We start from the raw sequence: 24,482 nt of genomic DNA on the forward strand, positions 1-24,482 counted from the left end.
CAAATAACCATCTCTGGCTTGGTCTAGTTTTTAACTCAGATTTTTGTTTTTGTATCTGCCAAATCAGGTTTCCTGTCAGGTTTTGTCCTATTTGATTCTGTCTGAGCACCTTGGTGACCTTTGCATCTCGGTCCCCAGAGATGCCTACTGAATGGAAGAAGAAAGGAAGACTTTGGAGAACTTCAAAGAGTAAAGAGGAGAGATTACCTCTGGGTGGAAGCCATATCGTTTGGGGGCCCACAACTTGCTTAGAATCACAGCTTTTATGTAACAGTGAAGGCAGAAAATGATTATACATATGAAAGTTGATTATATATTTTTTTTCATAACACAAACCAGGCAGGACCTTGAATCTTTTAAATGGGTTGTTCTTCTCATTAATCACTATTAAAACCTACTAAATTTTTTGGAAGGGGGTGGAAATGAAACAGGAAAAAAAAGGACTCTCCCTTTCTATTCTAACATATAGGACAATGGGCTTGGGGGAAAATGGGGCCTGCTAAGGAAAGCTGGTTAGGGTCTTAGGGCGGTGATAGGGGTAGAGTGGAGGCAGGAGACCTTTCTGTATAGTGGTTGGTGGGAGGAACGTGGAGTCCCAACTGAGTCTCTCTTGGGTTAGACATTTACTAGTTTCGTTTATCAGCCTCTCTGAGTCTGAGTTTTCCTTATCTGTGAAGTGGTGATAATGAGAGCAGACATCCCTAGCTACTGTGATCCCTACCTCATCCAAGTCGTCTTGAGTACCTCAGTACTCAACGTACAGAAAGGCCCCAAAGAAGTATGTTGTTGTAACTGTTATTAGTAGCCGGTAGCCTGATTTTCCCTCACTTTTCTGGCCCGTGTGCACTCTGAGGAAGAGGCTGTGGTGTGCATTGTTACAAAGCCATCCTGTTCCTCCCTCAGGAAAACCCAACCACGATTCCCACAACTTGGATCGTTTGGGCACTTTTGCTCACATGTTGCAAATATAATTTTGTTGACCCCAGACAGCAGTTGGGGGAACATGAGGAGGCGTATGTGCTCGTGACCTGTCCCTTTCTCCATCATATTGTTAACAGGGAGTTTGTGAAGAGCAGGCACACTCAAGTTCCGTGCGAAGGACATTTCCCCCTCGACAAGTGTGCCAGCATCAAGGTTTTCCCGTTTCTCAGCACACAAATAGTTGAATCATGAGGCAACTTAAAATATCCCCGTATTTAAAAATATTACTGCCAAGAGAAAGTGAATTTTGCCCTTTTGGTGATAATCCTAGCGATCATAAACCATGGTGCGCTGGGCTCCTGTCACACATTAACAGACCTCTTTGTTGGAGTGAGGCCCCGACCTGGGGTGCCAGTATCCTCCCAGACAGAACAGGAAAAATAAAGACTGTATAACAACTTCACCAGACTGCCAGCCCTAGCCGGTTCAGAAACTTTTGGTAAAGTGCAGCCAGAGGGTATTTTTAATGCTATAGGAATTTTTAAAATCACACACACACACATACACACACACACACACACACACACACTCTCTCTCACTCACTCACTCACTCACTCACTCACTCACTCACTCTCTCTTTGAAGATGTGCTGTTCACCAGGCCAGAGTCTAAGTCCTCCCGGTCTGTCTTGATTTGTACTTCAAATTATAAACATATGTGTGTGTTTTTCTTTTTTGCAGGGCATGCTTTTCAAGACAAGATGGAAAATCTTGTCTGTGCTCAGTTTGGTAAATTGGCTTATTCTTCCCTCTAGGAAGTGTATAAAAGCACTTAAAAACATTTTATCAGCAAATAAAATAGCTAAGGGACACTGAAGTCTAGTGTTGTTTAAACCACATAGAAAGGTATCCTAAGGTTTGCTCAAAGTGAGATTTATATGTAGGCTATCTTTTTTTTTTGTTCTTTTTCCAATTTTTTTTTCTTTTTTTCTAGTCTAATTTATGTGGTAAGTTCATGGCAGACACATCTGGCTACTGTGATTTTTCCAGCTCTGATATTCCCTCTACTTTTTGAACTTTGTGGTCTCTGCAGCATAAATTAGCCCATTGTGCACAAGCACATACACACAAACCCAAAGACAAACTGAAAAACCTTCACACTTTATGGGAGGGGGGTAGAGTGATAAGGCATTGGTAGGAATGTGGTGATAGAAAGTGGGCACGTATGGCGGGGAAGGAAGATTGGTGGGCACGGGGAAAAAGGGAAGGGGTTCTGGTTAAAAGGCTTTTTTTCTTGATTAGAAAAAAGAAGGAGCGGTTTTCTAAATATCTAAATACCGTAGAAATCATTATTTTTGTCTTAGATTTGGAGGAAGCCATCAATTGTCAAAATTCACTCTATCTAATTAGCCTTATTGAAGACTTCTCTTCTTTGGAGTTTCCAAAAAGAGATTCATTACAGTTTTTTTTTTTTTCTTTTAGGCTTTTTAAAGATATGTGAAATGAGGGCTAAAACATTACTATTTTTTTTTTTAATTTTTAAAAAATGTTTATTTTTGAGACAGAGGGAGACAGAGAGTGAGTGGGGGAGAGGCAGGGAGAGAAAGGGAGACACAGAATCCAAAGCAGGCTTCAGGCTCTGAGCTGTCAGCAAGAGCCCAATGCGGGCTCGAAGTCACAAACTAGCGAGATCATGACCTGAGCCGAAGTTGGATGCTTAACCAGCTGAGCCACCTAGGCACCCTTAAAAACATTATTAAATTGACTAATTCAGTTACTCTTATGCAATAAAGTGAGATGTAATAGTGTATAAGGAAATGTGTTTCCTTATGTAAATGTGTTTCCATATGTATATTCCATTTATCTTAATATGGATGAAACTCTTTTTTAGATCAGTACAGTTGACCCTTGAACAACGTGGGGTGGGAGACCCAAATTCCACATGTAACTTTGGTTCCCCCAAAACTTAACTACTAATAGCTTACTATTGACCCAAAGCCTTAACTGCTAATGTAAACAGTCAACTAACACATATTTTGTATGTTATATGTATTATATACTGTATTCTTACAATAAAGTAAGCTAGAGAAAAGGAAATGTTAGGAAAATCACAAGAGAAAATACATTTATAGTACTTTATTGTAAAAAATCAGCACGTAAGTGGATCTATGCAGTTCAAACCCGTATTGTTCATGGATGAATAAATATTAGGTGATAAACACTTATAGATTTTATTATGTGAAATTTAGAAATTTAGATAGAAAATCTCCTCTTTGGTAAGAAGTGTCAAGAGCCATGAAAAATGTGATGCTACACTTTTCCTAAGAAAATATTCTCTAAGATAACATTCCTATGTAGTATGCTTAGATGAACACTTTGGAAAATTGTGTACACAAAGAAGGGTTATTTATAATAGCGCCACCCCCAAGTAATTGCCTGCAATACAAAAATAAATGTATTTGTTACCATTAAAATAATAGTTATAAGGATTCTGTGGCACATGGAGAACTTTATTATCTTACTCTTATTTTATAAAGCAGAAAAAATTGTTTATTGTGAACTATAATTTTGTTTTTTAAAAAAAAGACTGTTTAGTTTCTCCTTTCCCACAGACTTTGCTCTCCATCTGTGTATTTCTAGCCCCTAGCCAAGTGCATTATGCATTACAGGTGCACCACTTTGTAGAGTTAATGTATTAGGTAAATCAATTATGTATTTTTGAATGTTAGTAGTGATTATAGTAAGCCTTTTTGATTGGGGGTGATTCCCTTTATTTTCTCTGTAATGTGTTTATATTACCTTTATAATAGCCTAAAGGAAACAAAAAAAAAAGAGAGAACCATTTGATGCCTTGAGCGTTTTTTATAGAGGGAGAGGAGGATGGGGTTTTGGGAAGAAGGCTCTAGGACCCATGTGCAATCCAGACAAAACCATGAATCCTTAAGGTTCTACAATTGATGGAGTCTGCCATTAACAAACGAGTAATTCCCTAGTCTCTAAGATCAGTGTTTCTCCCAGTGGGGATCCAGATCTAGCACTAGGAAGATCCCTTGGGGGCATTTGTTAAACAGGAGTCTTCAGAATCCAGTCATCTGATTGCTCCTTAAAAAGCAGCCATGGGCTGCTGCTGGAATAATGCCTGCCCCCCACCCCCCCCCCCCCCACCTCTGGGAAATCTTGTTTCAGATGATGTAGATTGGAGTATGGGAATGGGTGCTGTTTTCAGGTGCCCAGATGACCCTGGTCATCAGCCAGGTATGGGTATGGGGCATACCTGGTCATCAGCCAGGTATGGGTATGGGGAGCTACAAGAGAATTGTGTGTTTTAGCATAGTGATCGGAGAATGCCATAATAATAAATGGCAGAAACCCACTCCAATGATCCATTCTTTACCTTGAGTTATCTGAAACAAATGCTGAATATGCTCACCAACTTTTTGACTGGGTTCTTTGTCCAAAATAGACATTTATTATGGCATTGGCATCTGTCATTTTGGCACTTGTTGGTGTTAGTATATACATGAGCATTGGATACGGGAATGCTGAAGCCACCTTCCAGAGAGTTTTGACCCCAATCACACCGAGTAAACTTTAAAAACAAGGGAATACATTGTACTTTGGGATCCAGTTTATTGAACTGTATTGTCTAAATTCACTCAGTAAGTGTGTAAGCTCCCCTCAAACTTTGCTTGCTGAGAGTTGACCAGAAAATCAGACCTCTGTAGGGCTAAACTCCTGAAAAATTCCAGAGAGGCAGGCACTTCCTACCCCAAAGGAACGTAGAACCTCTTAGGAAGGGGGTAAAGGCCAGGGAAAACTTTTTTGAAGTCTCTTCTTTGTGTGTACTACCTCCATTATTTACTTATTTTTAATGGAGTCTAATTTTTTCACCAAGCTGTGGGTCTTTGTTGAGAGTTTAAAAAATAATTTTGACAGTTTTTGTAGTATCTGCTGGCTGGCTTCCAGTCTTTTGCCCTCAGGAACTTCCTTGTTGTGGGGAATTTCACCCAGTTAAAGTTTGAGGCGAAGGGATTCCGGGATGGTTTGTCCTTTGGCCACTTGTTCCAAATTAATAAGTGCTGAGTGACATTTGGGCATTCTTTGATCTCCTCTTTGGGGTGCCTGGTGATGTCCCTGCCTGTGTGTGATAATCACCTCCCCCACCCCACATCAACTGGAAGATTGATTTCTTCTTCCTTTCTGGAAGTCTAAATTTATTCCTTGGGTGTTTTGCAGTTGCTGGTGGTCAGGGACAGCTGTTCCACCATGCTTGACTCCGAATAATTCTCTGTGATGAAGTCAGCAAAATACTGTAAGAAGCCAAGAAAACAAAAGTCCTTCATGGCCTTTTCTCATTAAGTGCTGAAGAGAGGAAGATCACCCTCCTCTCCCTGGTTTAAAAAAAAAAAAAAATCAGGAAAAGATGAGATCCTAAACATATTTGAGGCAACAAGATTCAACAGTGTTCTTTCCCCCATATTATATAATTTACTCTTTGGTCATTGTAGAACAGCTGATCAGCAAAAACTGAAAGAATAAAAAAAACATTGTAATCTGACCATTCAAAATCACACAATGTTTTCTCATGTAGTATTCTTTTTTTTTTTTTTTTTCAATATAAGTGTGAACAAAAAAGGTTGGAAAAAAAAAAAATGGGGCACCTGGGTGGCGCAGTCGGTTAAGCGTCCGACTTCAGCCAGGTCACGATCTCGCAGTCCGGGAGTTCGAGCCCCGCGTCAGGCTCTGGGCTGATGGCTCAGAGCCTGGAGCCTGTTTCCGATTCTGTGTCTCCCTCTCTCTCTGCCCCTCCCCTGTTCATGCTCTGTCTCTCTCTGTCCCAAAAATAAATAAACGTTGAAAAAAAAAAAAAAAAGGTTGGAAAGTCTTTTATATTCCTTTTGTAGCCCAGTTTTCATTGAACATATCATGAACATCTTTTCATTTCAATTAATATTTTTCTACAGTATTTTTTGATTAGCTGTTTTAATTAGAAAAGTAACACGAAAAATTCAAACAGTTCCAAAGAGTATTCATGAGAAGTAAGTCTCCTTCACACCAGGACCCCCAGTCCTTCTCTCTTCATTGAAAACATTGCTACCAGCCTCCTGTGTGTTCTACAAATACTCTACATACATATGTATGCTTGGGTGTATATGTCTTTTTTAAACTTAACGTATCCTAGAGATCTTTCTAAATTCATATGTATAGATGTAGTCCTTCTTTGCCAGGAATATATAATATTCTACTATTGATGTACCTAATTTATTTAAACAGTCCCCTATGCTGGATATTTAGATTCTTTTCTAATTGTTCACTGTTACTAAACAGTGCTTCAGTGCTTAACATAATTAACATAATTCCTTTATAATTATGCTGTTTATGAATAAGATAATTTTGCAGAGGTGGGCTTCCTAAATCAAAAATTATGTGCATTTGAAGTTTTAATAGATGTTCTACTTCCCTCCAAAAAGGTTACACCCGTTTACACCCTACCAACAGAGTATCAAAATGCTCCTTTCCCTCTATTCTGGCCAATAATGTCCATTATCAGACTTTTTAGTCTTTATAATTCTGATAGGTACAAACTGGATTCTCATTGTTTAATTCATATATATAGTAAAACCTTGGTTTGTGAGTATAATTCATTCCAGAAACATGCTTGTAATCCAAAACACTGGTATATCAAGGTGAATTTCAAGAACCATTGACTCAGTTGTGATCCTGTGACATTCGGTATCACATTACTACTTGTATTGCAAGACATTGCTCATTTATCAAGTTAAAAATCATTAGAAATGTTTGCTCATCTTATGGAACACTGACAGAACAAGTACTCACAAGCCAAGGTTTTACCATATGTATATGAATGGACCTGGGCATATTTCTGTTTATAAACCATTACATCATGTTAATGTCTATACAATATTCTATAAGATGACTATGCTGTATTTAACCAGTTCTTCTGCTGAGAGACATACAGGTTGATTCTATTTTTTTTTTTTTACCATTATAAATGATGTTGCAGTAAATACTCCTGTATATAAATTTTTGTGCCTCCCTTTAATTTCCTCATTTTTTCCAGTTTCTTTGGGATGTTTGTTAGTAACGTATAGGAATTCCTTAAAAAATACAATGTTGAAATGGTTTGCTTTTATCAAACTAAATAAGTAAATGGCTGCAGATTCACCTTGTGTGTTGAGGTGACGGTGAGGGGTTTGATTGGGGCGCTACTTTCTTGTGCAATAAATGATTTAAGGTTGTCAGTACCCAAAAAGCATATTTTCCACCAGGGACTTATCCTCCCACAAGCTCTGTTTTTCAGCTTGCATATCCATATGTTTTTGACTAAGCCATAAATGGAAGCTATATTTGAAGTTATTTTGCTTCCCAGTACATGTCATACATTTCATTCCATATTATTTTAGTCCTTTTCCTTTCCAGTATTCTACTTCTCAGACACCAGTGAAGAGTGAGTTGTGAGTTTTCTGTTTTGCCAAGAGTTACATATTTGCAGAGCTGGAAGAAAATAAAGTAAAAAATATTTCTTAATGTGGGTGATTTAGTCCTGGCTCACAAGACTTTGATTTAGCTACTTCAAAGCGTCCACTTTAAATATCAAGAAAAATATTCCATTTCCACCCCTATCAACTGCTATAATGCCTGAATGAATTAGAATGGAACTCTAATCTCTCCCCAAGTGGAACTGGATCATCCCATCTTAATAAAATGAGCACTCTGCGCAGCTGCAAATGGGAAGGCTCCTGGCCTCCTGGCCTCCTGGCCTCCATCACTGATGTTTTTCTACTGCTACTGCCTGAGACCCTGCAATTGAGGGATAGTCTGTTGGAGACCCCACTTCTCCAATCTACAACACATCTCAGTCATTTGTTTGTGTATCATCTTCTCTGTCTCTGCCCTGGTTTTAAATTTTTTTTTTTTTCAACGTTTATTTATTTTTGGGACAGAGAGAGACAGAGCATGAACGGGGGAGGGGCAGAGAGAGAGGGAGACACAGAATCGGAAACAGGCTCCAGGCTCCGAGCCATCAGCCCAGAGCCTGACGCGGGGCTCGAACTCACGGACCGTGAGATCGTGACCTGGCTGAAGTCGGACGCTTAACCGACTGCGCCACCCAGGCGCCCCCTGCCCTGGTTTTAAATACAGAACTTTTCCCCCTGTAATTTGAGGGAGTCCCAGCGCCCAAACCATATTACAATTGAAGGCTTTGGCCTGACAGGTTTCTGCCTGAAACATACTTCCATGTGTTTACATTCTCTGGTGCCTTTCCCCAGACCCAACTCTGGCCTTCCAGCTTGTCCATTCTTTCTTCTGTCAAGAAGGCCAACGTGGAACAGTTTCTTCAGCTCTGACTCTGGGAAGTGGGGGGCCTTTCACTGAAGGACCTTGAGCTTTACAGTCAATTAACTCTTGGAGCTCAGATTCTGCCTAAGAAAACTTGTAATTCTTTAGTCCAGTGTCTTGTTGTCAGGCAGTTATCCAGAACTGTTTCTTCTAAAAGACTGCTCCAGGGGGCGCCTGGGTGGCTCAGTTGGTTAAGCGTCCGACTTCAACTCAGGTCACGATCTCGCGGTCCATTGGTTCGAGCCCCGAGTCGGGCCCTGGGCTGATGGCTCAGAGCCTGGAGCCTGCTCTGGAATCTGTGTCTCCCTCTCTCTCTGCCCCTCCCCCATTCATGCTCTGTCTCTCTCTGTCTCCAACCAGTCCCATAGGGCAATTCCTTCCTGTCTTCCTGGCTCTCTATTTTTTTTTGAATATGAGATTGTCTTCCTTTTTAAAAAAATGGAGATATATTTGACATAACATTGTAATAGTTTGTTGTACAACATAATGATTTGATATATGTACATATTGCAGTGTGTACGTATTGTAACATATGTACATATGTTACGGAAATGATCACCACAGTAAATCTAGTTAACATCTATCACCACACATAGTTACAAAGTTCTCTTTCTTGTGATGGGAATGTTCAAGATCTACTCTTAGCAACATTCAATTATACAATACAGTATTGCTAACTATAGTCACTTCACTGTGCTTTATATTACATCCCATGACTAATTTATTTTATAACCGGAAGTCAGTACCTTCTGACAAACTTCACCCAGAATTATTTCCAAATAACAGTTGGGGTTGGGTGTGGAGGCGGGGAGGGTGGGAGGAACAGTGAGTATGAGGTATCAGAATCCTTAGCACATATTGCAACTGGGGTTCTTTCCCCTTCAAACCCTGGTCAGTTCTCAAAACCATTGTTTAGTGGGGGTTTCCTCAAAGATAAAAATGTTACAATACAATGGCACGTATATGACGCAGTTTCTCTGGGCCCTGCCAGACTGAGAATTTTCAGGCTCCAGGGAGTTTTGGGTGTGTATTGAGAAGTTTTTCTTTCTTGGTATTATTTTTTTTTAATATGTCACCTTTTATTTTGAAACAATCTTAAACTTACAGAAGAGTTTCTAGTACAAGGAACTCCCAGATTTGCCTTTGTTAATTGTTTATGTTTTGCCACATTTGCTTATCTTACTTTCTCTGTATGTATATATATATATATTTTTTTCCTTTTTTTCCTGAACCTTTTGAGATTAAGTTGGAGATCTCATGCTCGTTTACCCCTAAATACTTCAGGTTGTATTTTCTAAAAGAATATGTTCTTACATAAGCACAGTATAGGGATCCAAATCAGGAAATTTAACATTGGTATAGAATATTGCTTTCTAATCCATATCCGTGTATGAAAATTTCTTCATTTGCCACAACAATGTCCTTTCTGGCTATTTTGGTTCCTGGTCCAGGATCTGTTAAGGTTCATGTACTGCGTGTAGTTGTCTTGTCTCTGTAATCTCTTTTTACCTGGAATGATTCCTGGGCCCTTGTGTTTTTGGATCGTGATATCTTTAAAGAGTATAGGCCAGTTATTTTGTAGATTGTTTTTTAATTTGGATTTGTCTGGTGTTTCCTCAAGGTTTAGATTTCGGTTACACATTTTTGGCAGGAATGCCACATCATCACGAGTGATGATGTGTTCTTCTCATCACGTCCTATCAAGAGGCACGTGATGTCAGTTCATCATAGTATGTGTGACGTTGGCTTTGATCCCTTGGCTAAGGTAGTGTCTGTGGAAGATGGGGGGGGAGGAGCTTCCTTTGCTTGGGTCAGCTGACTCCTCTAATGAGTATATTCCATAAAGACAGTGCAATATGATGGGATGCTTTTTGGTCCACCACAGGAATGGCCTTAGGTCTGTGAACTCCTTTCCTTGGGATGACGAGCAAACACCATTTCCAGCATGCTAGGTTAAACGTCTCAGAACATTATATAATTAACCATTAACATATCTGTGTACATATACACACAGAGATAGAGTTTTAAACTGAAACTGATGCTTCCATTCATTTATTCCCTATTCTTGCTTCTTACAAAATACACAATCAGAGAGGGCATATATAAATAATTGAGTCAAGTTGTGGTAAAGGGAGACTAAGGCTGAGGAAATAGTAAAGCCAGGGAGAAAAATGTATACCACAGGCCCTAAGCTAGAGGTGTATGCACATTTAGCTTTGAGACTTGGGGGCTCTTGCAAAGAGGAAGATATGTTCAGTTACAGGAGTCAAAGAGTTTATGAGGTAAAGGCTCGCCTGGTGTTGAGGAGAGACGCAGTTTTTTATATATATATATGGATGCCAAAGAGGGAGTTCTCCCTTCAATTTCTCATAAATGATCTAGACATTGCTCTAGGTGACAATCCTCAAAAAAATCTCACAATAGTGAGAACACCAAGAGTTTTAGAAGGAAGTTTTCTGTGACCTTCCTAAACACTGGGCTATGGCCGGATCTCAGAGCACCAGCCAGGAATGTCTGAAGACCAAAACAAGACCACATACTCTGTTTGATTCAAGGATAAACTTTGGAAAATCCAGAGTTGGAGATTTATTTGTTGTGTGTATTTTACTTACTTTTGGTTTTAAGAACAAAACCCCCTTGGCACAGCCTCCCAAATAAAACTTAGAGGTATAGGTTTTTGTTTTGTTTTCCTTGGGACCAGAATCTCCTCTGGTAAGTTTTTAAAAGTGGAGCTGCTCTGGTTTCTAGCTCCCCTTACCTCCACTCCAAAGCTTACTTATTCCTTTCTTCCTCAAAGATGGCCCGGAACACTTCATAGGGCTGAGAGACAATAGCCCAGAGACGCTAATCCCGAGGTGTGTACTCCCAGAACTTTTCCATCTCTGGATTTCTTCAGAATTTTTAACTTACATAATGTATGAAACACTCTGGTTGTTTCCCATGTGGTCTGAGCAGTGAGCGGAAAGGAGATTTCTATCACTCTGGAGTAGAGGTCAACTGCAGTGCTGGCCACAGCCATGAGGCCCCAGGGGCCCTGCTCCTTGCCCCTCCCACTCCGCTCTTCGGCCACGTGGGCCTCCCTGTTTTGCACAAGTACTCCAAACTGACAGGTTCGCACCTTCCAACCCTAGGACCTCGCACTTACAGTGCCTCAGCCTAGTATGGCCCCCACCCTGATTTTGTGCACTTTATTCACATTTCTTAGATCACACATCACCTCCTCAGAGAGGCCTTCCTTAACTTCTGTGCCTAATATACTTCCACATTTATTTGTACAAAGCCCTTTGCTCAAGAATGACATTATATATTTGCTGTTGTCTGTCTCCCTACTAGACTATAATCTCTCGAAGGGCCAGGACTCCTGTTCATTGGTCTCTCTAGCACCTGGAAGCAGTGCCTTGTACTTGGCTGGGGTTCAGCAGATAATTGGTGAATGGATAATTAAATGAACTGTAGAACGCTGGAAAGAAAAAGTCAACTATAGTCCTAGCATCCAAACACCACCATTATTAATACTTGGATATTTTTTCATTTCAGAGGTAAATGACTTTTTGGGATCACTAGAAATCCTATAAGAACTAGGGATACATGCACACGTTCCCGAAACTTGAATATAGTTTTACCGGATTTCCTAATCCTGCTACCCCTGGTAAAATTCTTTTTTTTTTTTTTTTGTCCCCTGAGCAGTGCTATCCTGATGCAAAACACCCACCTGCATCATGTCATTATCTTTGCTAATCTGATTGCCAAACAGTGGCTCGCTCTTACTCTACATTTTTGTGATTCTTGGTGAGGCTGATAATTTTTCTGTGTTTGAATACTAATAGCTTGTTCTATTTCATAAGTTGTTCAAGTTCTTTGACTATTTCTTGGATGTCTGTTGTACGAGCTCTTTAAATAATCAAGATGTTTACTAAAATGATACCTTGTGGAAAGAAAACAGATTAAACATTAGCATTCCACGCTGACAACTTTTTCTCCTCCCCTCTCGTGGGACACAGCTATAGATTCATTTTCTGTTACTTTGCTTGGGTTGCCACGCTTTGCACCTGGAGTAGTTTTAGAATCATTCAGGAAAGCGAACCAATAAAAAGCTGCAATAAACTCTCTCCTGACTAATGAAAATAAATGCATGAATCAGAGTTTCCATTTCCTGCTGGGATAAAAGTGTACCTATTGTCTGAAGATAATAAAATAGTGTTGGTTTTACTATTGCCAGGCCATCGAATTAAATTCAAAGACACAAAGATAACTTTGTGGAGCAGCACGGCAAAGCGCCCAATTTCCTCTTTTTCCAACTTAGGTCATTATTTGCCTAAGTTCGCCAGCTTCATAGATGTGCTTCCTGTCACGGGCCACTTTTGATAAATCTTGTGAGGTCCCATAAATCAGATGGAATCTGAGTAGCACATGCTGGTACTGCTTTAGGTAGAAGAAATAGGATTTCTTTACAGCAAAAGGATCCAGAAGAAACCAGCACGCCAACTTTTTCTGGATACATTACATCTAGCTTGTTCTGGATATATTACAATGATGAAAACTGATGGCTGAATCCCTTAAATGCCAAAAAAGTATGCATTTTAGGTCATGCACTTGCTAGGAACACATAAAAACCAGTGTTACAGGCATTTCGATCATGTACACCTCCGAGAGCACAGTTACCTGGATACTTGCACACTGGTCTGTCAACTATACTGCTGTGTAGACAGGTAGACAGGATAGCAAGTGGGAGAGTCATCTTCTGTTTCTAATAATTCAGAGTCTCCTGTGAAGCATCGGCTGCTCACAAGTCTGAAACTAGAAGAGCTGGGGGTATCTGGAAGACCTAAGGTCCACCTGTCCAATTTGGGGCACCTGGAAGTGTTTTTAAGTGTTGAAACAGTGAGGCCAGGAACGTAGGCATCCGGAGCTCTGTGCCTTATCAACCAAGCCGGCTGAGAAATTGCCTTGTGGTTATTCTCACCCAGAATCAGAATAAAGGGCTCAGTGTGAAGTTGGGATAGTACAGCTTCTTGGTTTAATACTTTACAGATTTTTGGAACCTGAAGTGAAAAGTTGCCTTTTTTTTTTTTTTTTTTTTTTTTGCTGACCTTGTTGGACGGCTAATACTGTTTCTGGGAAATAAGAGAAACAAGCGGCTCATTGTTGGCAGGAGCTGAGAGAGACACAAGAAGGGCGCGAGACGTGTCTGCAGCCCTTTTTTCCTCTTCATTGTATCGTGACTGAGTCAAGGCTGGACTGTGGCTGGATTTGTCTTTCTACCTCTATAGACATGTGTTTTCCATCAGACAGGGCTGCGTGACACCTGACATTGGCCAGTTCACATGAGTTAAGCCATGTACGGCCCATAAACAGGGAGGAAAAGACCCACAGCTGCACTCAGACACCCTTGACGCTGAAATATTTTTGAAGCTTGATGTGGCTGGGGCTGCACATATGTCAGAAACGATTTACACCTGTATGTTTTGGCTTCTTCCTGTTGCATATCATTACTTTCCAAAATCTGCTGTGGCCAGAAGGTCTAGCGTTACCTGATGGCAGCACCTTTTCTTGTTCAAACCTTCCCGAATTATGAAATGTAACTTTTCAAAGTTATCTGATTTGTAATTTTTTTTTTTTTTTTTTTTTAATACTGAAGAAGCGGGGCTCCTGGGTGGCTCAGTCGGTTAAGTGTCTGACTTCAGCTCGGGTCATTATCTCGTGGTCTGTGGGTTGGAGTCCCGTGTTGGGCTCTGTGCTGACAGTTCGGAGCCTGGAGCCTGCCTCAGATTATGTGTCTCCCTCTCTCTCTGCTCCTCCTCTTCTCATGCTCTTTTTCTTTTTCTCAAAGATAAATAAATATTAAAAAAAAAAAAAAGACTGAGGAAGAAAGCCCTATATCACTTTCTGTAAAACCAGATCATGCAAACATGTGATTCATATTGATTTCATCATTTTGTAGTAGTAAATAAATTACATTAGTCTACATTAGGCTTTTTCATGAAATCGGGAAAAGATAGGGAAAAGGAAACACATCCTTGTCACTGAATTTATTTTTGATTTAATGTTCTATTTATTTTTGAGAGAGAGAGAGAGAGTGTGAGTAGGGGAGGGGCAGAGAGAGAGAGGGAGACGGAGAATCCGAGGCAGGCTCCAGGCTCTGAGCTGTCAGCACAGAGCCTGATGTTGGGCTCGAACTCACAAACCTCGAGATCATGACCTGAGCCGAAGTTGGACCCAGGCGCCCCTCCTTGCCACTGAATTTAAATCGGTACGTACTTTTTGGTTATTGAAGGTGAGCAGCACAGGCCAGCGAATGGTGATCAGTGCAACTGATGCCAGCCATGGCATTCTAGCATATTCTGTGGGCTGCCTAGGTGTGTCACAGTCTATGCCTATGATTTGTGCGGAGTCATTTATCCTTCCAAGGATCATCTCTAAAATGAGTGAATTGGCCTACGCCAGTGGTTTTAAATTGTGTCCCAAGGTTCCATGCCAGGATTTTAGGGGGATGTGAGTGAGCAGAAGCTAAGCTTTGTTAGTATCTGGACTCCAAAAGCTGTGTCTCTGTTCAACAGATTTTTAAAATTGGTTTGATATTGTCGTACGAGAGCTGAGAAGTGCCTGTAGGAAAAGCAGAGTGAAAGCAGGATCAAGATGATTTAGAGAAGATAGTCAAAAGCGCTGCCATTTAAGTGCTCCTTTACCCACTGGCACCAGCTCAGGATCTAGGCTTGCTTTGAATTGAACCCCTGCACATGAGGGTTGCCTCTGCTTCATGTCATACATTGGCTCTGGGGAAGGATCTTATTGCTAAAGAAACATTTGAGAACCTGGTCTACATGAACTCAGGTCCCTTCAGCTTGAACTTCTTTAAAAAAAATTTTTTTGGGGGGGGGGCGCCTGGGTGGCGCAGTCGGTTAAGCGTCCGACTTCAGCCAGGTCACGATCTCGCGGTCCGGGAGTTCGAGCCCTGCGTCAGGCTCTGGGCTGATGGCTCAGAGCCTGGAGTCTGTTTCCAATTCTGTGTCTCCCTTTCTCTCTGCCCCTCCCCCGTTCATGCTCTGTCTCTCTCTGTCCCAAAAATAAATAAACGTTGAAAAAAAATTTTTTTTTAATGCTTATTCATTTTTGAGAGACAGAGAGAGACAGAGTGCAAGCAGGAGAGGAGCAGAGAGAGAGGGAGACACAGAATCTGAAACAGGCTCCAGGCTCTGAGCTGTCAGCACAGAGCCTGATGCGGGGCTCAAACCCACAAACCACGAGATCATGACCTGAGCCAAAGTCAGTTGCTTAACCGACTGAGCCACCCAGGCACCCCCCTTCATCTTGAACTTCTATGGTGATGGTACAAAATAGGGTGAATACATGGCCCCACCAGTAATGAGCATTGTGGAAAAAGTGAGTTTGTAAACCACTAATGATAAAACAGAGCAAAATGAAATGGACGCTGAGCAGAGAACTATGCTCTGGAAGTAAAGAGAAAACAGTGACAAAAATCAAGCACTCGTTAAATATTCACTTGTAAAATTATGGGAGTAATGGTTACTACCAGTTTCTGACCCATAAACCCTGAAACTTAGTATAGTATTTAATGTCTGTGCATCAGTAAGGCATATCTGAAGTACACTAAATTATTTTTGTTCTGTTTCTGTAAAGAAAGTCCATATCATTGGTGTTGGTTCCAAGGGGTAAGTGGAGACTTGTCTCCTTCTTCAGGTCTTACTTATAAAGAGCACAAATCCAGCTCTCAGGAAGATGAGAATTGGTTCAAATCACAGAAGAGAATAGCTCAGTGTTTCTTAAAGGAGCTTTTCTTCAGCATGTATGGCCCAACCAAGAATCCAACAGGAAAGATTTCCTGACTTTCAGACTTAATCAAGTGCATGCTTATGAGTGATGCAATGCAGTGTCATAAATAGTGCTTGATTTCCTTAAAAAGTTACAGACTAAGTGGAGGAGTGATATTTCCTCTCTGATTATCAGATAGATAATGTGGATGCAAAAGGACGGTCAGCTAGTTGTAATCCATGGAGGACACAGTGAGAGCTAGTCTGGACGGACTGCCTGGCTGTGGTTCTAAATATCAAATGGTTACTTCATACTGGCATTAGTTCCTTTGTAAGGAAACACATTAGAGTGGAAACTGGAAACTTTGGAGGTTCTACTACCATGAGTTAGCTCTGGGGCCATGACAGTCACAGCCTAGGGTGACCAACGACCCCATCTGCCTGGGCTCTCCCAGATGTAGCCCTGATATCCTGTGTTGCAGGAAACCCCTCAGTCTCTTGTAAGATCAGGACAGTTGGTTGCCCTTTGTGACAGACCTCAGTTCCAGCATTTGCAGAGTAGGGACAGAAAATGAAGTGATGATAGAGCTTTCTATTCAAAGGGTCACGATTCAGGAGCCCTTATGATACCCTCTTGTAGGGTAGTTATGTGTTTGGAAGGTACTTCTCATGCAATTTATATAAACTTACTAGCCCAGACATCAAACTGAGGAGGTTTCCTGGATCCCAGATCAAGTGTGTATTTGAGTATTTCCTATTCACCTGCTTTGAGGAAACTGCCCCCAGGTATTCAAAGCTCTAAGTCAGCCTCTTTGAAGCTCTCCCCTCTCAAGGGAAGATGTTTGAAGGATTATTTGGAACATTTAATGTTATTTTATCACAGAAGCAAGTAAAAAAAAAAAACCTCTAAAAAATAGGTTATTTTTGAATATATGGAAGTAAAGTTAATGCAGTAAGGTTTTGCTCACCACCTGTGAAAACTGATACACAAGTTAAACCATCTTTGCAATTTTCCTGTTAAATCAGTCTTTGCTTATGGAGAACTTAAGCAGATATTCTGGCAGTCTTTTCTAACCCTTGTTTTCCCTGTGTTTTGCTTTTCTTTGTTTTTTACATTACTTTGTATCATGAACAGTAGTAGGTGACCCTAGGCAAGTAACACCACTTTGTTCAACACTCACCAGGCTGCTATGTTCCTGTCTCTGGCTCCACGTCCTACACATCTGCTTAGTTGACTGTAAAGGGCTTAGCACATAGTAAGAACTTAATAAATATTAATTCATCTTCAGTTCAAATTCAACACACTGCCAAGACATCTGCTAAGTTGCAGTGGACCAGCATTTCCCAGTATTCCTGCTCTGGAGAATGCTAGACTTCCAAGTTTGAGAAGTGCTGCATTTTATATATTCTTCTTGGAAAGTCTACTGTCTGTTAGAACCTTAAAGGCTCTGAGGAATCCTGCAATAAAATGAACTCTTTTAACTTTATGTAGCCCAACATTTCCCAATCTTATTTGACCATGGAACACCTCTGGAAGCAATTATTATTATTATTATTATTATTATTATTATTATTTTAATTCTAGCCTAATATCTATTTGCTCCCATAGAACACACTATAGACCATGTTTTTTTTTTTTTTGGAGTATTTATCCATTTTTTTATATACCCTATAAAAATTGTCCATTTTTATATACTCTATAAAAATGAATTAATAGTATTGAAGAGACAATGTCCTGCACAGTTCCTGATATTTACTAAAGACGTGCTTACTACACACACACACACACACACACACACACACACACAGGTTTTTTTTAGAATAGTTTCAGGTTTACAGAAAAATTGAAAAGATGGAGTTCCCATATACACTCTCATTCAGTTTCCCATATTATTAACATCTTATATTAGTATGCTACATTTGTTGTAATTGATGAACTGGTGTTGATACATTATCATTAACTAAAATCCATACTTATTCAGATTTCCTTAGTTTTTACATAATATCTTTTTCTGTTCCGGCGTCCTGTACAGAATACCACATTACCTTTACATGTCATGTCTCCTTACATTGTTCTTGGCCATGATGGTTTCTTAGACTCTCCTTTTTTTGATTACCTTGATAGCTTTGACGAGTACTGCTTAGGAATTTTGAGGATTTCCCTCTGTTGGAATTTGATATTTTTCTCTGATTAGACTTGAGATGATGGGCTTTGGGGAGGAAGTGCTGTTTTTGTCACATCTTATTGGGGCTCCTGCTATCACTATGTCTTATCATTGTTGAGGTTGACCTTGATCATCTGCCTGATAGGTAAGAGTTCTCCACTGTAAAGTTACTATCCCCCTCTGCCCATTCAATACTGTACTCTTTCGGAGGGGGTCACTATACACAAACCCCTGCTAGGGAGCAGGAGTTTTGCTTCCCCTCCTTGAGGACAGTGTATTTACATTAAATCAGGAGATTGGTCTTTTCTCCCTCCATGTATTTATGTATTCAGCCTTGTGTTTATATGAGTGTGAACTCATGGGTATTACATTTTTATGGAACTAATGAACCACAGTCATCAACATGTGACACTTTCTCCATTATTGATAGAACACAGTTCTATCACAGATCAAACACAGTTGTGGAGTAGGTGCTGGGGTGCTCCCCAAATCCTAGAGTGGTTGGGGAGGCCTTCTCCCTCACTTAAATGGAATTGTGCCTCTGACATGTTGACAGAACCGTGTGTTTTAAAGGTTCAACTTAAGGGGTGCCTGGGTGGTTCAGTCTGTTGAGCATCCTACTTCGGCTCAGGTCATGATCTCGCGGTTTGTGAGTTTGAGCCCTGCATCAGGCTCTGTGCTGACAACTTGGAGCCTGGAGCCAGCTTCAGATTTTGTGTCTCCCTCTCTCTCTGCCCCTTCTTTGCTCACACTCTGTTTCTCTCACTCTCAAAAATAAATACACGTTAAAAATAAACATAAAACATAAAATAAATAAAAATAAATAAATAAATAAACATTAAAAAATATAATAAAGGTTTCAAAGTGCCAGGTATGGTGACCCCTCAGCTGCGAAGTTTGTCAGAAGGAAAAAGAAGCTGAGAATGAGGTGAGAAATGTATACGTAGCTACAGACTTTCCTCTTTTCCCTCCCCAGACGCACAAGTGAATTGGGGAGGAAGACTTGAAGGGAATAAAGTAATTTCTGTGTCTTTCTAGGTCTTTGGCTTTCAGCACGCTGTTGTCCTTTCCATAATCTACTCAGAGCCAGCTCCATCCAGGCCTGTGATGAATTTTGTAGTTGAACCTAACCCCTTAACATTTTGTTTTCTTCACTTGGCATTTTGTGTGTGTGTGTGTGTGTGTGTGTGTGACCAAAGCCTATTTTTAAAATGAGGGAAGCAAGCCCAGGACACAGAATGGCAAGTCACTGAACCTCTTCGAGGCCAAAAAGACGTTTGTCAAACATTCCAGGAGGCGCACTGGGCAGCCTCTGATTCACTGGCCTCCCTCGTAGTCTGCAGCTCCTGGCTTGGGGAAGCCGCCAAAGCACTTTATGGGCTATTGCTTTCTATTCCCTTGTGCTGTAAAAGGCAAAAGTTCAGGGGTGAAGCCTTTGCCTTTTTTTTTTTTTTTTTTTACATATTTGTTTCTTAGGTAGCAAATGATATGTGGGCTTAGAACTGAGTTCAGGAACCTTCCTCCTTGAGCCTACTCTTGGGTCTTTGTAGAAGTGACCAAATGTTTTTGCTGGAACAGTGCAGAGGGCTCACCAGTGTACAATGCCTTCAGCAGCATTAACCAAAGGGTTATATCCAACGTGGATATTCAACCCCTGCCACACCCCATTCCCATGTTGACTGTTTATTTCACCAAGGACACAGTCATTGAATTAAAAGGGTGTTTGGATCTCAGATGCTGTGGAGTTTGTTTTACTCTGTGTTTTCTTTTATACTAAATGATAGCAGTGAAATGTTTCTGGCCACATAGCTACAGAGCATGGTTATATTGATTTCCAAAAACAGAAGAGAAAGCCAATTATTGAAGGAGGGAGAAAAAAAGAAGAGATGAAAACAATGAAAAAGATAAATGTGGGTTTAAAATTAAATTCTGACGCTTGGAAGGAAAAAAAAATAGATGTCTCTGCTTTAGTTTTCATGCATTCCTGCTTCAATGGAGAAATCTTCTGTTTGGGTTATTCCTTTCTGTGGGGACTGGCAAAAGTCTAGAGCTGATGAGGTCTTGAGCTTTTTTGAGGCATTTAATGGCAGTCTGCCCTTAACTGGTTTGGCCTCAGAAACTGTATTTTGGATACTCTGCCCCCCTCCTTTTTTTTTTTTTAACTGAACTATTGTTCTCTCCCTAAAATGTTCTGGAATATTATCCCAAGATGTGTTCTATTCATTGCAGATTTACATGTTTTGCCTTCTTGTGCTCTCCTGAGGTCCTCCCTTCTGCTTATCTTTGTCTTCTTTTGCCCCCATTTTCTCGGAATAGCTAGCGAAAGCAGTGGTTTTAAAGAACCTCAACCATCAGTCACATTCATGAGCTGCAAGCTCAGAGAAGGTTAATAGTTCGAAATCAATTGACTAGATGGAGCAGAGTGGCAGGTTGAATCATGGGCACCTCGGTGGACCCAGGATACCTGGCTTCTAGGCCCCTGACCATTTTATGACCTTGACCAAGTCCACTCTTCCTTTGGGTGCTGGTTTCTGTCTTCTGTACAAGGAGGAGCTGTACCAGGTGGTCTCTCAGCTTTGATGATCTTGATCATATTCTTAAGCCTTATTTGTTGCTTATCAAATAGTTTGGGGGTTATCTCCTTGAGCTCCATCAAGAAAATACTGAGTTTGATGCATACGTGACCACGTTTTTATTTTATGGTTTTACTTTTATATTTTTTTGTTTTATATAAGTAATAAATGCACATAGGAAAACTACAAAATGGTACAGAGGAAGAAAAGGAAGATCTCCTCCCATCTCTGACCCTTGTTTTCCTCTTCAGAGGCACCCACCAGTCTCTTGTGTATCCTCCTAGAGAGATTTGCTGTGTATGTATAATATGCTCTCTAGGGGTGGCTCAGTCGTTAAGCGTCCGACTTTGGCTCAGGTCATGATCTTGCGGTTCACAAGTTTGAGCCCCGTGCCGGACTCTGTGCTGACAGTTCAGAGCCTGCAGCCTGCTTCGGATTCTTTGTTCCCTCTCTCTCTGCCTCTCCCCCATGTGCACCCTGTCTCTCTCTCTCTCTCAAAAATAAATAAACATTTTAAAAAACAGGCTCTCCCTTTCTAACTGCAAGCAATAGCATGCTCATGCATATAGTTCTATCCCTTCAATTTTTTCCCCCCTCGGAACAGTGTTTCCTCTATGTTGTTCATTTAAGTACCCACAGAACTCCCTCATTCTCTGGAATAGTTCTGTAGAATTCCTCTGACTACATGGATCATCATCTCCCTTTGGTGGATAGAATTTTTAGTCTTTTGCTATGATAGACAGTACTGTGGTGAATCTTCTCATACACAATCCTGTTGGTGTGTGTGCTTGACCTTGAAAGCAAACTCTTGTCTAAGTTCCCCTCTTGTCCCGTCACTATAGTTAATAACTGGAGATGTGTATTCTGCACAATCAAATCTAAATTAAGTGGAAGAAAGCAACATCTCCCCCGTTCCTCCCTATTGATGTCTCTGTGAGGTCTGGTGTTTGGAAGACGAGCCAGGGTGTGGTTCTCAAAGAGCTCTCCCAAGTCTTCACCTCCCCCAGATAAGGAGGCAGACGCTAATAAAATCTGCCGAGCAGCCTTTGGTTCTGTGTGCAGTTGAGAAACAGTCCATTGTGAATGAACTCGGGGCAGTCTTTGAACACTGACAGGGCAGTTTTCCCGAATCACTGAAGATGGCCTCGTTCCAATGTCCTATCATTAACTTACCGGACCCCAGTCACTTTTAAAAATTAATAACCTCTGTACTGCCAACCAACAACCTAGCTTTTTTAACCTTCTTTCTCCTAGTCTGGGGATTTCTGATTGGAAATACTCAATTCACAGATTTCTCTTTTTTGTCTATAGCAGTTATGGCAGAAAAAAATAGGAGCATACTTTCTCAGAAGTTCAGAAATGACTGTCCCTGGAAATAATCACTGTTCTTCCATCTAAGCTTCCTTCTGGCCTGAAAGAAGTCTTATGGATTAAGCCTTTCCGGATATCTGGACTTTGTCTCACTTTAATCTGTATTTTAAGAGCACTTTCCCCCTGTGATACAGTGTGTGCACAATCCCTGACCCCTTACCCAGGCCTTCTAGTAGAGTTTGTAAAATGCTCTAACAGTTTCTAGAATTTCATTCGAGAAATGAAACACTCATTCCCATTATTTTGCATCCATTGTGGCTGTGCTTCTTTTCTCTTCTCCAACTGAGAACATAAGAAATTGCCAGCTGGTTCCATTCATTCATCCCACAGTTTAACTGCGTTTCCCTGTGTGCCAGGAATGGTGCCAGAAGGTGAGATTTCTTTATGGTGAGCTCAGTTTAGAAAGGGAAGCCTGCACCTGATTAGGCAGAGTACTCCACAAGCATCCTTACCTCCCCTTCAGGAGCTCGTTATCTCCTGTCCTCATCAGCAGACAGTTGTCCATCTTTCCGGACCTTCCTCGAACCCTTCCCGTTTGTAACGCAGACAGCTCTGGCCCAGGGCCCTGTCTTGATGACCCTGCTGTTTCAGTGGGAACTTGCTTGCTATTGAAGGCAAACCGTGGTTAGCAGGCTGTCCTCAGTTTCAAGCAGCTGTTACTGTTCTTCACTGTAAGGTGTGGCAGAGGGTGGCCAAGGATGGTTGGAAGATCAGGTTGGAAGATCAGGTAAGACAGGACATCAGGAGGCCTCCACGTTGACTCTGGTTCTACCTGCTGCTAACCAGAGCACAGCCCTTTACCTCTCCTAGGTTTCAGTCTCTTCTACAAACGAAAGCGATGGACTAGATAATTTCTAAAAATCCTGACAAAGTCGAACACTAGCATTCCACAGCTCCACATATAAATTCACCTCATTTCTTCACACATTCCTTCCAACAGCCTGTTAATTCCTGTGAGGGCAGGAGCTATTTATCCAACGACAAGCCCAGTGCCTGGCACACAGGAAATGCAATAAAGATTTGAGTGGGTTATAAATAAATTTTTAAAAAAAGAATGTTTTTACCCTACCTCTACCCCCATCCGGAGGAAGTCCCTGCCGTGGAATTAATTGTTGCATGAGGAAACCAATTTGTCTCCAGAAAATCTGTGTTGGTATCTTTCAAGTGTGTGTTTGTATGTGTGTGTGTGTGTGTGTGTGTGTGTGTGAGGGGTCTGCATATACATTTAATATATGGTTGATTAGGCTACTTTAAAATTCATTTAAGAAAAGTTAGTTATAAAATATGTTTCTATGTGATGTCCATATAGCAAACCAAAGACCTAAAATATTTAACCTTTAGAGTTTAAACAAAATATGTCTAGGCACCTGGGTGGCTCAGCTGGTTAAGCATCCGACTCTTGATCTCAGATCAGGTCATGATCTCAACGGCTCATGAGTTTGAGCCCTGCATCAGGCTCTGCACTGACAACATGGAACTTGCTTGGAATTTCTCTCTCTCTCTCTCTCTCTCTCTCTCTCTCTCCCCCCCCCCCCCGCCCCTCCCCTGCTCACTCACACACTCTCTCTCTCAAAATAAATGAATAAACTTAAAGGTACCAATAATTTTCTTTTTTAAAGATAGTGATCCCAAATGTAGCAAAAATCAGGAGTTTTTCCTCAGAAATGAAGTATATAAAACTCTATGTTGTTTTGGTTTCTAATCTAAGAGCAAATAGAAACCAAAAGCATGGTTTTCTTTATTATAGGACATTGCTAGGCAGAAGTTAAGCACATTTAACTGGTAAATTGTTTTAAGAAAAACTAGCACTTTTTAAAAATAATTTTTTTTGTATGTGGGAATGCCAATTATAGAATTTATTGAAGGATTTTAAAATTATTTTTTTAATTTTTTTAATGTGTCTTTATTTTGGGGGGAGAGAGTGAGATACAGGGTAGGAGAAGGGGACACAGAATCCAAAGTGGGCTCCAGGCTCTGAGCTGTCTGGACAGAGCCTGATGCAGGGCTCGAACTCACAAATCATGAGATCATAATCTGAGCCAAAGTCGGACACTCAACCAGCTGAGCCACCCAGGTGCCCCCGGGGGTACCCTTTGCGAACAAAGCATCAGTGGTCTCCTGCTTCTGTGTAGGTCCCTAGTCTAGGCGCTTTGTTTTACGTCTTTGCTTGTGAATAACTCATCCATCCTAGATATTATTGTCCACCATTATGTATCTGTAATCTCATGTCCTTCCTAGCTCTGCTGTAAGCATGGAGGTTGTCTAAGAAAGTGCACACACACCCAGATGTCCTACTGAAAATTAAATCATATGTTGTGGTAA

General features: G+C 40.9%; 1 protein-coding gene across 1 annotated transcript in view; it reads left to right on the forward strand.

Annotated features, from left to right (window-relative positions):
* Positions 1–24,482, forward strand: part of WWTR1 (WW domain containing transcription regulator 1) — a 139,566-nt gene that overhangs the window by 88,653 nt on the left and 26,431 nt on the right. The window lies entirely within an intron of this gene.

This window comes from Prionailurus bengalensis, chromosome C2, assembly GCF_016509475.1.
Source record: "Prionailurus bengalensis isolate Pbe53 chromosome C2, Fcat_Pben_1.1_paternal_pri, whole genome shotgun sequence".
NCBI classification, from domain to species: Eukaryota; Metazoa; Chordata; class Mammalia; order Carnivora; family Felidae; genus Prionailurus; species Prionailurus bengalensis.